General features: G+C 38.4%; 1 non-coding gene across 1 annotated transcript; it reads left to right on the forward strand.

Annotated features, from left to right (window-relative positions):
* The first annotated feature begins 534 nt into the window (after window positions 1-534).
* Window positions 535-675, forward strand: LOC146665177 (U4 spliceosomal RNA). The gene has a single exon (XR_014912865.1). It is a non-coding gene; the product is annotated as a U4 spliceosomal RNA (small nuclear RNA).
* The last annotated feature ends 11646 nt before the right edge of the window (window positions 676-12321 follow it).

Raw genomic sequence — 12321 nt, forward strand, 5'->3', positions numbered from 1 at the left:
CTTATCTTCTTGTTAAAAATGGACTCGAATTAAACACATTCACCACTGTTGTATTGCTATAAATGTGTGGAATACTTCGAGAATGGCACGGTTAAAACTTTCTGGGTGAATGCGGGAGCCCTAAAGTGACGTACCAGGGCACGTCACTTCCGGTTACAAGTTATCTCCAGTACTTGTATTTATAATTTTTGTTGGCGTGTTTTTGTTGTTGCTATTTAGTTACTCAGGCGGGTTGCCCGTGATTTTACACGCATTGATAACAAGCCATCACGTGCATTCACACGTGATGATGTTGTTTTGGATTACAATGAGCGCTTTTTGTGTTTTGTTCATGATCAAAACATTGTCATTTGCAAGGATTTTTATGTGTATTTTTTATTTTGGATATTCTGTGCAACTAATATTGCTTATAGCTATATATACGTTTAATTACAGCTCTATAAATCGTGCATGTTAAAGCTACGCCCACGGTTAAAACCCTAACAGAAAGGTGTAGGGCCCAGAGAGACTACCCTGTCGGCGAAGTAGCTCCTCAGCTTTGCGCAGTGGCAGTATTGTAGCCTATGAGGTTTATCCGAGGCGCGATTATTGCTAGTTGAAAACTTTACCCAATACCCCGCCTTGACGACTTGAAATATAGTCGGCGATGGCAATTTTTGACGGTCTCTACGGAGACTTATCTTCTGTTTAAAGTGAGATCTTGCTAGTTAGAAAGAGTTACATGAGGTCAGTGTAATTTTTTGAGTTGTGTATCATTAGCGTCTATATTGTAGTTTCCAGACTATGTTGCCATCTACGTTAGGGTACTATAAAGAAAGGACAGTGTGTTATTCTCACCCTTGCCTTCATATATTACTGAAGTCATAAAAGAGAAAATATTGCACTGTAAGGTTGTATAACCAGAGCTTGAAACAAACTTTTTTTTTCTTAACTCAATTTTACTTTTAAAATACATTAAAAAAAGTTAATTGGCTTGTAAAATACAATCAGAGCTTGAAAGCTAAAGATACATTTTTAAGGTCAGTTTTATTTTAAAAATATAGCCACTTATATTACCTTACTTAAACACAGACAGACTGCAGACAACAGCTTAACAGTCTGAATGGTCTGAATAGAGTGTGTGCGTTAGTGACCTGAGTGATGGGGTTTACTCAGACCATGGCTGGATAGTTTTTGTTGACAGTTGCTGTATGTCTTTACTGTTAACACTGGAAACCTTTTTCTTTTAGATATATTCATTGAGAACTCAAAACTCTGCTCTCTTGTAGTGACATACTGTAAATTCTTATACATGGATTTTTAATGCATTTTTAATCACCCGTGTGTACAATGCAGTGAAGCTACCAGACCAGCAGGGGTCACTATATAGTTATGCTGAACTGGAGGATGACAAAAGCCTAAAGCAGAACTTGTATTTGTTTGTATGTTTAAAGTCTTTAAACGAAAGGTCATCTATTTTTTAGCAGAAAAATGAAGAATTTATACATATGCTTTAAAAAAAAAAGTTTTTCAAATTTGATGGTGATTGCCGTATCATGGTCCCTTGTGCTCGGTAGTTGCTTGTAATTGAGATTCTTTTTCTCAAGTGAAAGTGACATTTGCGTAATCATGTTTCAGCACCCTGTAGAGACTTGTGATTGCAGTGATCTCTGATTAGAAGAAGGGTGGGTTTTAGTCAATCACAGGGGTGGAGGTTTTAATCAAGGCGGTGTTCTCGTTTGGCAGATGAGCTCCAAGCCACTCGTCAAGCCTGTAAACATTATTACACCCTTGTTGTCACGTGAATGCACTTCCCTCTTTCCCCCTTTCATACTGTAAGTACATGAAACTGTGATACATTCATTTTTCTAACACTGCTAAATCAACGCAACATTGGCTGAGATTTATAACTTGTGTCAGCAGCTTTGGTAATACGTAAAAAAAAATTGCTTTAAGATGTTCGCAAATACATTTTCACTCACAGTACTGCAGTTAAATTATCAGCAATATTAAAAACAATGAAATGCATTGACTCATTTTGATTTGTGTCTGAGCAATCATAAGATTAGCCCGCATTTTATTTCTGTATCTTTAATTAATCAGATCTGTTGTAATGTGATTTACGTAATCTTGCTGCTTGTAGCGTCTCCATTTCTGTTAACCAGAGGGTGAAAAAAAAAGAACGCTTTCAGATAAGTAATACATTTGGTTTTGTTCATCAAAGGTGACACTCTGGCTTTGAAGAGTGATTCGTATTTCCATTAATGACCCAAGTCGGCTTTTGCATTTAATCTGCATTCAGTGTGACCCATGAATAGTTTGCTTTTACTGTCTGTTGTACACATCCACCGAGCATTGATCAGCCGGTGCCATACTCAATATTCCTCGTGACCTGGTTATGGCCCTGTGTTTTCTAACTCTTATTCTCTCAGTGGAATAATGTCCGATAATATTTTATTATTTTTATTTTTGTCATTTATTGTAATCTCTCAAACTCTGACCTTTCCGATTTCATATAACAGCTCTGTATGTGTCAGAAATGAAATGGAAGACTTTGGGTGTTTTTCATGTTAGCGACAGCTGCAGACATGCCGAACATAAACAAATAAATTGCACAGCATCACAAGGACTAGTTCCTAGGTAACCATGTGACAGTACCGACAATTGCTATGGAAACCAGCGTATCCCCACTCTCGGTGTCTTTCTCTCCATCACCCCACCTCCAATGTATCTCTCGGGTCTTTCAGGAAATGTGTGAGAATCTTTTTTGTATCCCTGTGAATTGCTTTTACTTTCCAGGTTGGACAATGGCGTAGACTCGGCATCACATCACAGAAGGTAATTTCCCCTCATAGAGATGTAGCATAAATTCAGGTACGCTTAAATACCACAGACTGTTTACAAGGAGGGGGAAAAACATGTTTCATAATAAATTGAGTTGACAAAGCTTCCTAAAATATCAGACCTACTTTTCTATATTACCGTGCAATTAACTGCTCTGCTTTCATGTCTTTCTTTTAACTTATATGATACTGTAATTTGCACAAAGCACACTGCAAATGAAGACATTTGTCAAGATCAGAGTAAACAAAAACTTGTTTTAATCATTTTCCTTAGATCTTTTGTTCAGCGGGCAATTTGCAATCTGCTTTGCATGAGGTCTTTTGTTTTGATCCTGTTTATCACAAATCCAGTTACAACTCCGTGCTCCAAATGGAAAATCAAGCTTCTCTTCAAAGACAGAGACATCACAGCCTATTCTATGTTTAAAAAAAAAAAGCAGGTGCAAATCTAATAGAGATGCTTTGATTTGTGGCCAATTATGGACATCCTTGTTGCTTCACCTTTTTGTAAGGGCCCTTTTTCCTCGAAGCTACGTCCGCTATTCTTGGAAGAGAACCAGTAATGTAGCGATCGCACGAGTGAGCAGAAACCTCAAAAGTTATCAAGTTATTCAACACACCCAATTAAACTTGTTACAATCCTCCAATGCCATTTCCCTCTTAATCGCTGCGTGGCGTACAAGGGGTTGCCCCCAATTAGTTGCCTCATGTGACACCCTGACTCGGAAGACGGCTATTGTGATTGTATTTCAGCCTCAATTACGTTGAAAATTGTTCAGGCAGAGGTGAACGGTCTCCTCGGGTCTTTTATCTGCCTTTCTTTGTCCGTCTTCTTTCGTTTGATTGTGACAGGGTGTCGAAGGGTAGTCCATCGTGTTTGGAACTGAACGAGTCTTTAGCTGTAACAATCGTATCCGTGTTTTGTAATCACGCCATTCTAAAGAGATAAAGAAGCTATTTTTAACAACTGTATTTTTAAAATGTTTTAAATACGGCTGGATTTTCTTTCATCAAAATAGGTGTAGCATGATGTTAATGTTCCATGAATTAAATTTACAAATGTCTGAAATATAGTTTTGGGGATGCAAATGTGCAGAAATTTTACTTAAACTCATTCAAAATGATTTTTGTACCTGACTGCCAGTGAACTTTGAGGTCATTTTAGTTATATGAGGAGTAAATGGTTATAAAAAGTCATTTAATAGCAGATAATTTGAGGTTACAGTCTTAATGGTTTTCCATCTTAGTTTTATAGCATAGCCAGTACATAATGAAACATATTCGGTAGCATTAAACTGACGATTAGTCCTTTTAGCGAGGATGAAGGTAATAATTATGGTTGTTACACTGTAGAAACATCATGATTTCAAAGGTGAACTGCATATTTTCTTCTCAGTCAGTGCACATAAATAAGAAATGCGCTTGAAACGTAAGAACATTTACCTCTTGTGGTGATGTTTGTCAAAGTTAAAGTTAACAGAAGTTTGTTAATGCGAGGAAGAAGGAACACGTGAGGAAAAAAAATTGTGCAGCGTTAAAACTGAATTACTGTGCTGTTTTCACGATTCTTGTCCCAGAGTTTTGAGTTTTGAGTTTTGGCATTTGTCTCTTGTTTGTTTTTAGATGCTCTCTTTATTCTTATTTTAGCTCATTGTTTCCCACCTTACCATGGTGGATAGGTTTGTGTGTCCCGTAGATCTTCAAATGGAAATTGATCCTGGGTGAGGAGCCAGACGAAGAGTGATCCACGAAGTGGTTGCTGTCTGTCATGGTGGTAATCCCTAAACTGGATGGTGGACTGAAGAGAGAAGAGCTGAAGGAGCCCCATCGAGCTCTGTTAACTCGTGGGACTCAAGAGGCAACTGACAGGTACAAGCAGGTTGAGTGGTGTGCAGCTCTGGCAGTAGCTGAAGCAAAGATTCAGGTGTGGGAGCAGTTAGGTGAGGTCATGTAACAAGACTTTTGGTTTGCCTGGAAGCAGTTCTGGCAAACCGTAAGTAACAAAGAAGGGAGAGTGGTGTTTTAGCCACACAGTGTATATTGCATGTGGAGTGCTGATGACTTTGACCGAGGATATAGTCAGTTGAAGAACGAATGTTTTGAGTACCTCCTCAATCCCACTGTCATGCCTTCCAAAGGGAGGAAATAGAGTCTAGGGACAGCTCTGTCTGATGACTCACCCATCACTGGGGTGAGGGCGCATGGGGCGGATGAGATCCGCTCTGAGTTCCTTAGGGCTCTCGATGTTGCGGGGCTACCTTGGTTGACAGTTCTCTGCAATGTTGCATGGAGATTTAGATACCTGCTACTCTTCCACATTGAATTATGATGGTTTGGGCATCTCACTAAGATACCTCCTGAAGACTTCCTGGATGAGGTGTTCTGGGCATGTCCCACTGGGAGGAGGCCCTGCGGCAGACCAAGGACAATCTAGAGAGATTGCGTCTCTTGGCTGGCCTGGGTATGCCTCAGTGTTACCCTGGATGAGCTGGAGGATGTGGCTGAGGAGAGGGAGGTCAGGGCTTTTCTTTTTAGGCTGTCCTTCATGACCTGGACCTGGAAATAAACACAAAATAAATGGACAGATGAATAGATGGATCGTTTATTGTTAGGATTTGATTATCATGTATCCCTATTTTAAGCAAGACACCTGTGTCTTTCCCCCTTTGAGTTCATTATGTCTAATCAAAGTTTGTTTAGCAAAAATGGGCAGATAGATGTGCTTATATATATATTATATACATATGTAAACATTACATATAATGAGCAGCAGTTATTACAATGATACCACTATTTAATACTGTTGATTTTATGATATGGTTTCTACAATACAAGCTTAACAGCAGAACAAAAATCAAAAATACTTTAGTGCAACAGGATATATTAATTGTGCTGTCAAACAAACCCCACAGTTGCCCCGGCTTGGACAGTCTCGGTTGTTGACCAGCGTCCGGCAGCCTCGCCTCTGTCAGTGTGCCCCAGGGTGGCTGTGGCTATAATGTAGCTTGCCATCACCAGTGTGTGAATGTGTGTGTGATGGGTGGATGACTGGTTGTGTAAAGCCCTTTGGGGTCCTTAGGGACTAAAAAAGCGCTATACAAATACAGGCCATTTACCATTTAATTACTTACACAATCTCAAGACAATTCCCTCAGTGCATAATAACATCCATCCATTCGCTTCCGCTTATCCTTTTCAGGGTCGCGGGGGGCGCTGGAGCCTATCCCAGCTGTCATAGGGCGAGAGGCAGGGTACACCCTGGACAGGTCGCCAGTCTGTCGCAGGGCTAACACACAAGGACAGACAACCATTCACACTCACATTCACACCTAGTGGCAATTTGGATTATCCAATTAACCTATCCCCACAAGTCTTGCATGTCTTTGGACGGTGGGAGGAAGCCGGAGTACCCGGAGAGAACCCACGCAAACACGGGGAGAACATGCAAACTCCACACAGAAAGACCCCGGCCTGATGGTGGAATTGAACTCAGGACCTTCTTGCTGTGCGGCAACAGTGCTAACCACCGTGCCACCGTGCTGCCTAATAACATTGTACTGGAAATTAACAGTATGTGTATGAAAAGTATGAAAGAATTGATGTAACAAGCTAGTAAGAAAGGTAAAGCTAAAGAATTTATCCAACTTCATGGAAGTGCATCATGGCTCAGTTAAATATACAGTCCAACTCACGAGTTAGCTTAGTGAGATCCAAATTTACATAATATCTACAAATGAAAACAGAAATGATCAGCAATAATATTACACAGGTTGAACGAAAACCAAACCATTTAAAATTTGTCTAACATAATTTAATTGTCGATGTTTCTATTTTAGAAACTCGTCACGGTCCAGTTCTCAGATGCCATGTCTTTAATTCTTCTCCTGTGTAAAACTGGTTCAACCCTTCTAATTTTCACAGCAGACTGAATGTGTGAATATTCACACAGTGGAACTGCAATGTAACCAGGATGTCCGTAACAGAACGTTTCAGTTTCTTGTTGTGCTATGAGGCTTCTTCTGTGTAGCCAGAATATCATTGGCAGATAGTTTCTAAATTTATGCTGTATAGGAATTGTTATTGAAGTCAGTGTATAGTATCATCATGTTTGCACGTTCATATAAACACGTAAGTGTAGCGGTTGTCAAAAAAGGAAACCATAGCTGCTTCAGACTATTAGGTGCCGAGGCCTTGTAGCCTAGAGTAGCCTGCGGCTCTCAGAAATAACTTATCAAAAGGTACCAGTCTCCTGTGTTTCCCCAGGATCCAGGTGCTTTTAATTGGATTTCTTTGACAAGATTATTGCCTGCTCTCAGGCCAAACTTGGATAGTGTGTATTTTAACAAGCGTCCCTATATAGCCCTTTAATCATGAGCAAACTTCACAAAGAACTTTCACTTGATTAAAAATTACAGTGTGACCAAGTGTTGACCCTACACCCACCCTTTCCAGTGTTGCAATTTGATGTAATCCTCTGTTTAGCCTAGTGTGACTTCAATAAGTTTTACACTATTAATCATATACATGTATATCTTTATTTAATACCACAACATGGAAGAAATTAGAGACGTGCCACTGCTGAATATTTCCAGAGTCAATTTGTAGAACTAGCTTTACCAGGGGATGAACTGAAATCCCCAACGTATAGTCTGTTATAAAAGCATTTTATTCCCATGGACCCAGCCCTCCAAGGTATTCTGACCTTCTTAAATGAAACAGAATTTAAGAAGAGCGTGTACTGAAGCCAGCGAGTTATACCAGCCAGCCATATAATCCCTTAGAAAAAGGCTCTTTTAAAATCCTATTATAATGGGAGAGTAGGTCCAAACCTGGTCAAAGCAATTAGTCAGAGGAAATGAGCAACATTAAATGTCTAAATAGGTACAAAAAATGATAAAGACAAAGAATAGGATCTTATCGTGCCAATTTGAATGTTTTATTGTTTTAAGTTTTAATTAATAGAGCTAAGCTACTTGGTGCTTTCACGAGGACCTTTATTATATAAGTTATTGTTCATAATTGCAAGATAGTTAATATCCAAAATTATTGTGATTTTACTTTCAACATGTGTGGCTTAATGGAAAAATGTCACCTGAAATGAATGCGTTTGAATTATTGGAAGGTAAGTCAGCGCAGCAGCAGAGGCCCAGTTTCAGTGATTCAGTAAAAGCTCATTTAGAAAGATTTACGCCAGTTTACTGCAGTGAAATCCAGTCAGTTGTAGTTAATTTAACCTGTTTGAATAGCCAGGAAAAAAAATAAATATCAAGAAATATAAAATATAAATACAAAATTTAAAAATCAATAAAAATGGTCAACCCATGGGATATGATCTTTATCCACTGTTGTAGTGCTGTCTCTGATAGTATTCTTTCATGTTACTACTGAGAGGCTTTTCAGCAGAGTGAGAGCAAAGTATGAAGTAAGATATAAGCTACTTTTCTCGAGGCTCAGCTGGGAAATTTTAACAAGGTGCAGGACTTTGAAGTTGGGACATCAGGTGGGAATTTATTAAGAGACAACTTCTATATCCACTGTGTCACGCTCTGCATGCTGTGTCTCATCTGTCTTTGTCTTACCACTTGTTATATAGCCAGCTAAAAATGGGTTCTGGTGTTGCTTGCACTATTATAGTGCCATATGTGTTTTTGGAACTCCACATGCTAAAATCTGAGTAGTAGCAAGAGTGAAAACTTCATAACTGAGAATAAGTTTCACTCAAGTCAGAGCTGTTGAAGCAAGTGGAAGTTACATTAATGTGTTGGGAATATTTGTGTTGGCCGATCAGTCAGTCTGCCACTTTGGTCTAGACAGAAAAACTTGGGTTGGTGTAACATGTTGGAAGACATTCATGCTCCCCAGAAGTTGAACCACTTGACTTTGATCAAAACCCCTTGGTGATATTTATAGTTGTGAGTATTCTGTTTGGGAACTATAGGATGAAGAAACATACTGATGTCTGCAAACACACCAAAATACAGAAAGCTTATTGAAACGAGCCAACCTAATTTAACTTGCAAAGCAAGGAAAGATGTTTGAAAGAATTGTTGTCCTTGCCAAATATTGGGTCGCTATTGTTGCCACTGCTGAGCCCACGGAGACTGTTTTAGACGGCTGGGTCATTAAAAAACAATTGGTGCCTTAGCCAGGGATGCACTTGCTTTATTTTACAAGAAACAGATACAAACATAGCTATTCAATGTAAATTTTGTCATTTTGTTTATTATGCTTTTTCATTTTGAGCTCAAAATATGTGCACTATTACAGCATAAATATGCAAGACACTGGGGTTATTATTTATGAAAGATATGATTAAAAGTTGTTTTTCTGTTATGTTTTTCTCTTTAATGCTACGATTTCCCCCTTCTATGTCATTTAGATGGATATACATTTCTATGAATATACATTTTTATACTGGGAAAGATTGAAATCACTCTATAATTATTAAAGAAAAAAAGTTTCAGTTATTTCTAATGGAAATATATAAACACTGTTATCACGCAAACAAACCAAAATACACTTAGCAAACAGGTTATGAACAAAGGCTAGAAGAGTATTTAGAAGTTTTTCCAGGATTTAAATCCAGGATGGAATTTGTGTAAAAGATCTTGATGCCCCGTCTTATCTTAAGGACCACATGGTATCATATTACCCTAATAGAGCACTTCACTCTCAGATTTCAGGCTTACTTGTGGTTCCTAGGATTTTTAAAAGTAGAATGGGAGACAGAGCCTTCATCTTCCAGGCCTCTCTTCTGTGGAACCAGCTTGGATTCTGGAGACAGACCCCCTGTCTACTTTTAATATTAGGCTTAAAAGTGTCCTTTTTGACAAAAGGAAAGTTTTGAGCTGGATCAGGTGACCCTGAATCGTCTCTTAGTTACATTGCAGTAGGTCTAGGCTGCTCGGGACTTCCTCATGAGTGTTTCTTCTTCATTCACCTTTTTCACTCTCTATGTCTTTATACGCCACTCTGCACTCGATCGTTACTTATTATTAACCTCTGTCTCGCTTCCTCCCCTAATCCCCAACCAGTTAGATAGCCTGTGGTAGGACTTGACTTAAGCGGTCAAAGAAGTGCAGGAGACTGATGCTGTCCAGTGTAGCAACCGATTTATTCACCATTTTGTGACCCAAACAATATTTACAAAGAAACAAATAAGAAACCCAACTCCAAATTAACTCTGTTCAAATAAACATAACTGAACTTAAATCAACGGAAATTAAGGTCAAACTGCACACAGCTACACTGACCTGAACCTTTCTCTTCAAACACCTGAGTTCTTCTGCTTAAATAGTCCACTGAACCAAACAATTTCTCCTCTGGACTATTCCATTCAGCAGGTAGGTAAGATGAACATGGTTATATTCAAACCTCTGCTGCCACTCTTTACTAGCAACACAAACTCTATGGTGTAATCAATACATAGTACAACAATAAATCTATTTCTCCATAAACACTCTAAAATCAACTTTATTAAATTACAAGAATTCTTCCCCTTCTGCTCTTGGTCTCATCCTGTGACCTCAGATGAACCCAGAAGGTATAAAGCAGGAAGTAAAACTACATTTCCTCCTTTTGTTTCTGGAAGTCAGGTAGGTAAGGTAAGTTCTAAACAATACAAATTAACAGTTGAAATAAATAACATGTTAACTTAACAAACTTGTAGGAATTGATTTAAACCAACATGTTATATTATATAATCTGTAAAAGTGCAAAACATAAACAAACCAGAGATAGTAGATGTTTGCCTATTGCAGACTACATATGAAATATGGTTAAATCAAAACAAGAATGTTAACTAAGAATATGGACAAATGGTCTTCTCACCGACTTTGTCACATAGCCCCATGCTGGTTCTGCCAGAGGTTTCTTCCTGTTAAAAGCGAGTTTTTCCTTCCCACTGTCGCTAATTGCTTGCTCATAGGGGGTTTTCTGATTGTACAATATAAGTGCCTTGAGGTGACCGTTGTTCTAATTTGGCACCATATAAATAATATGTAATTGTAAATTGCATTTAATTTTTGCAGTGAGAATAATCAAACAGGAGCAAACAGAATACAGTCTTTAATATTCATATAGGCAGGATTTAGCCATTATTTTTAAAAGACAGATATTAGTATAACTAGCACTGCACTTGATACATAATTTTTCTTCTCAGTAAATTTAATTTCTGTTATTCTTGGCACTTAACTCACTATAATATTGAAACAGCATGCATAATTCATATTGTAGTAAAATGTTTAATATAGCACGGCAAGTACGCTCCCCACTGATGTTGTAGCGGTTGCCCCCATGAAACATAACAGTCATTAGAGCCACTGGAATTGCAATTCATCTCTCTGTCCGCACAAATCAAATTTAGAGGTCAGAATCAATTATGCTCCTTTATTGGCAGTTAAATGAGTCTCCTTAGGGTCCAGCTGGTTTTGAGAAAGTAGTCATACTTTTTTTTATACCCAGATTGTGTGATGCACTGGCAGACAGAAGCCTTTCGCTCAGAAATACAGAGGAGTGTTTTTTCTTTATTTTTTGTCTTTTTTAAAGCGCCCCATCAGCTTTGTCACATTTAATTATCTGCACTCTGAGATGATTGACTAGAGCAATAACATAAAGGCTTCCTTGTCTGAATAGGATACTCTAAATTACTGTGGCAAAGAGTGGTGATTGCGCCAAGCAAAATGTGTGCAGTAGAAATCACTTTGCTAGATGTGACAAAGACAAGTTCAGGCAGGACCGCTGTTGTGAAAAGAAGATTGATATTTCCATGTGGAGTAATTTTGGCATGTTTTTCTCCCAGTAGATTTAATCTATATTTTATATTTATGAATATATAATTTATTTACTGCTAAAGAGACAGACAGTGAAAGTGGACTATATCCTTGTTTATCAACATAAACCTCATTGTTGCAGCAAGGGGAAGCGCAAATGTGATCCCCTTAAAGTGATTTTGAGTTTTAGTGTCCTTTTCTCTGAGTTATCGATTCTATTACTAGTTAGTTAATATAAACTAACATGTAGGTATTTTACAAACAGCTAACCAACCAACCAACCACATGACGTCATGTGGTTGGTTGGCACCTGACTACCTAGCTAATTTCCTCTGTCTGTATCCGGTTGTTCAGTCTGACGTCACTAGCCGTGTCTGGGTCTAAACTCCGCTGCAGGTCCATATATCAAACGATCACTATGGCATTACTGAGAGTTGAAAAACTGTCTAAATTCTTTCATCTTTAATAAAAATGATCAGCGTTCTGCTCTACCAGGTGTAACAATTGAGTTTAACATCCAGGCATCCATGAAAACGGAATTTATGACATTTAACGGAGTTAGAAGTTAGCAGGAAGTTAGCTCACTAGCTTCTATCTAAATACAATATAGCATGTCCTGACTGCGGGGTTTTGGAAACAAATTAAAACGTACAGCTCTGCTATCACTTCCAGCATAAATGAAGACAGAAAACTAAACAGCAGTGAGGTTTGTAGGGTTACTGAAGTTG

This window comes from Rhamphochromis longiceps, linkage group LG7 (assembly GCF_057381845.1).
Source record: "Rhamphochromis longiceps isolate RC_006_pf linkage group LG7, R_longiceps_female_GT1.1, whole genome shotgun sequence".
NCBI classification, from domain to species: Eukaryota; Metazoa; Chordata; class Actinopteri; order Cichliformes; family Cichlidae; genus Rhamphochromis; species Rhamphochromis longiceps.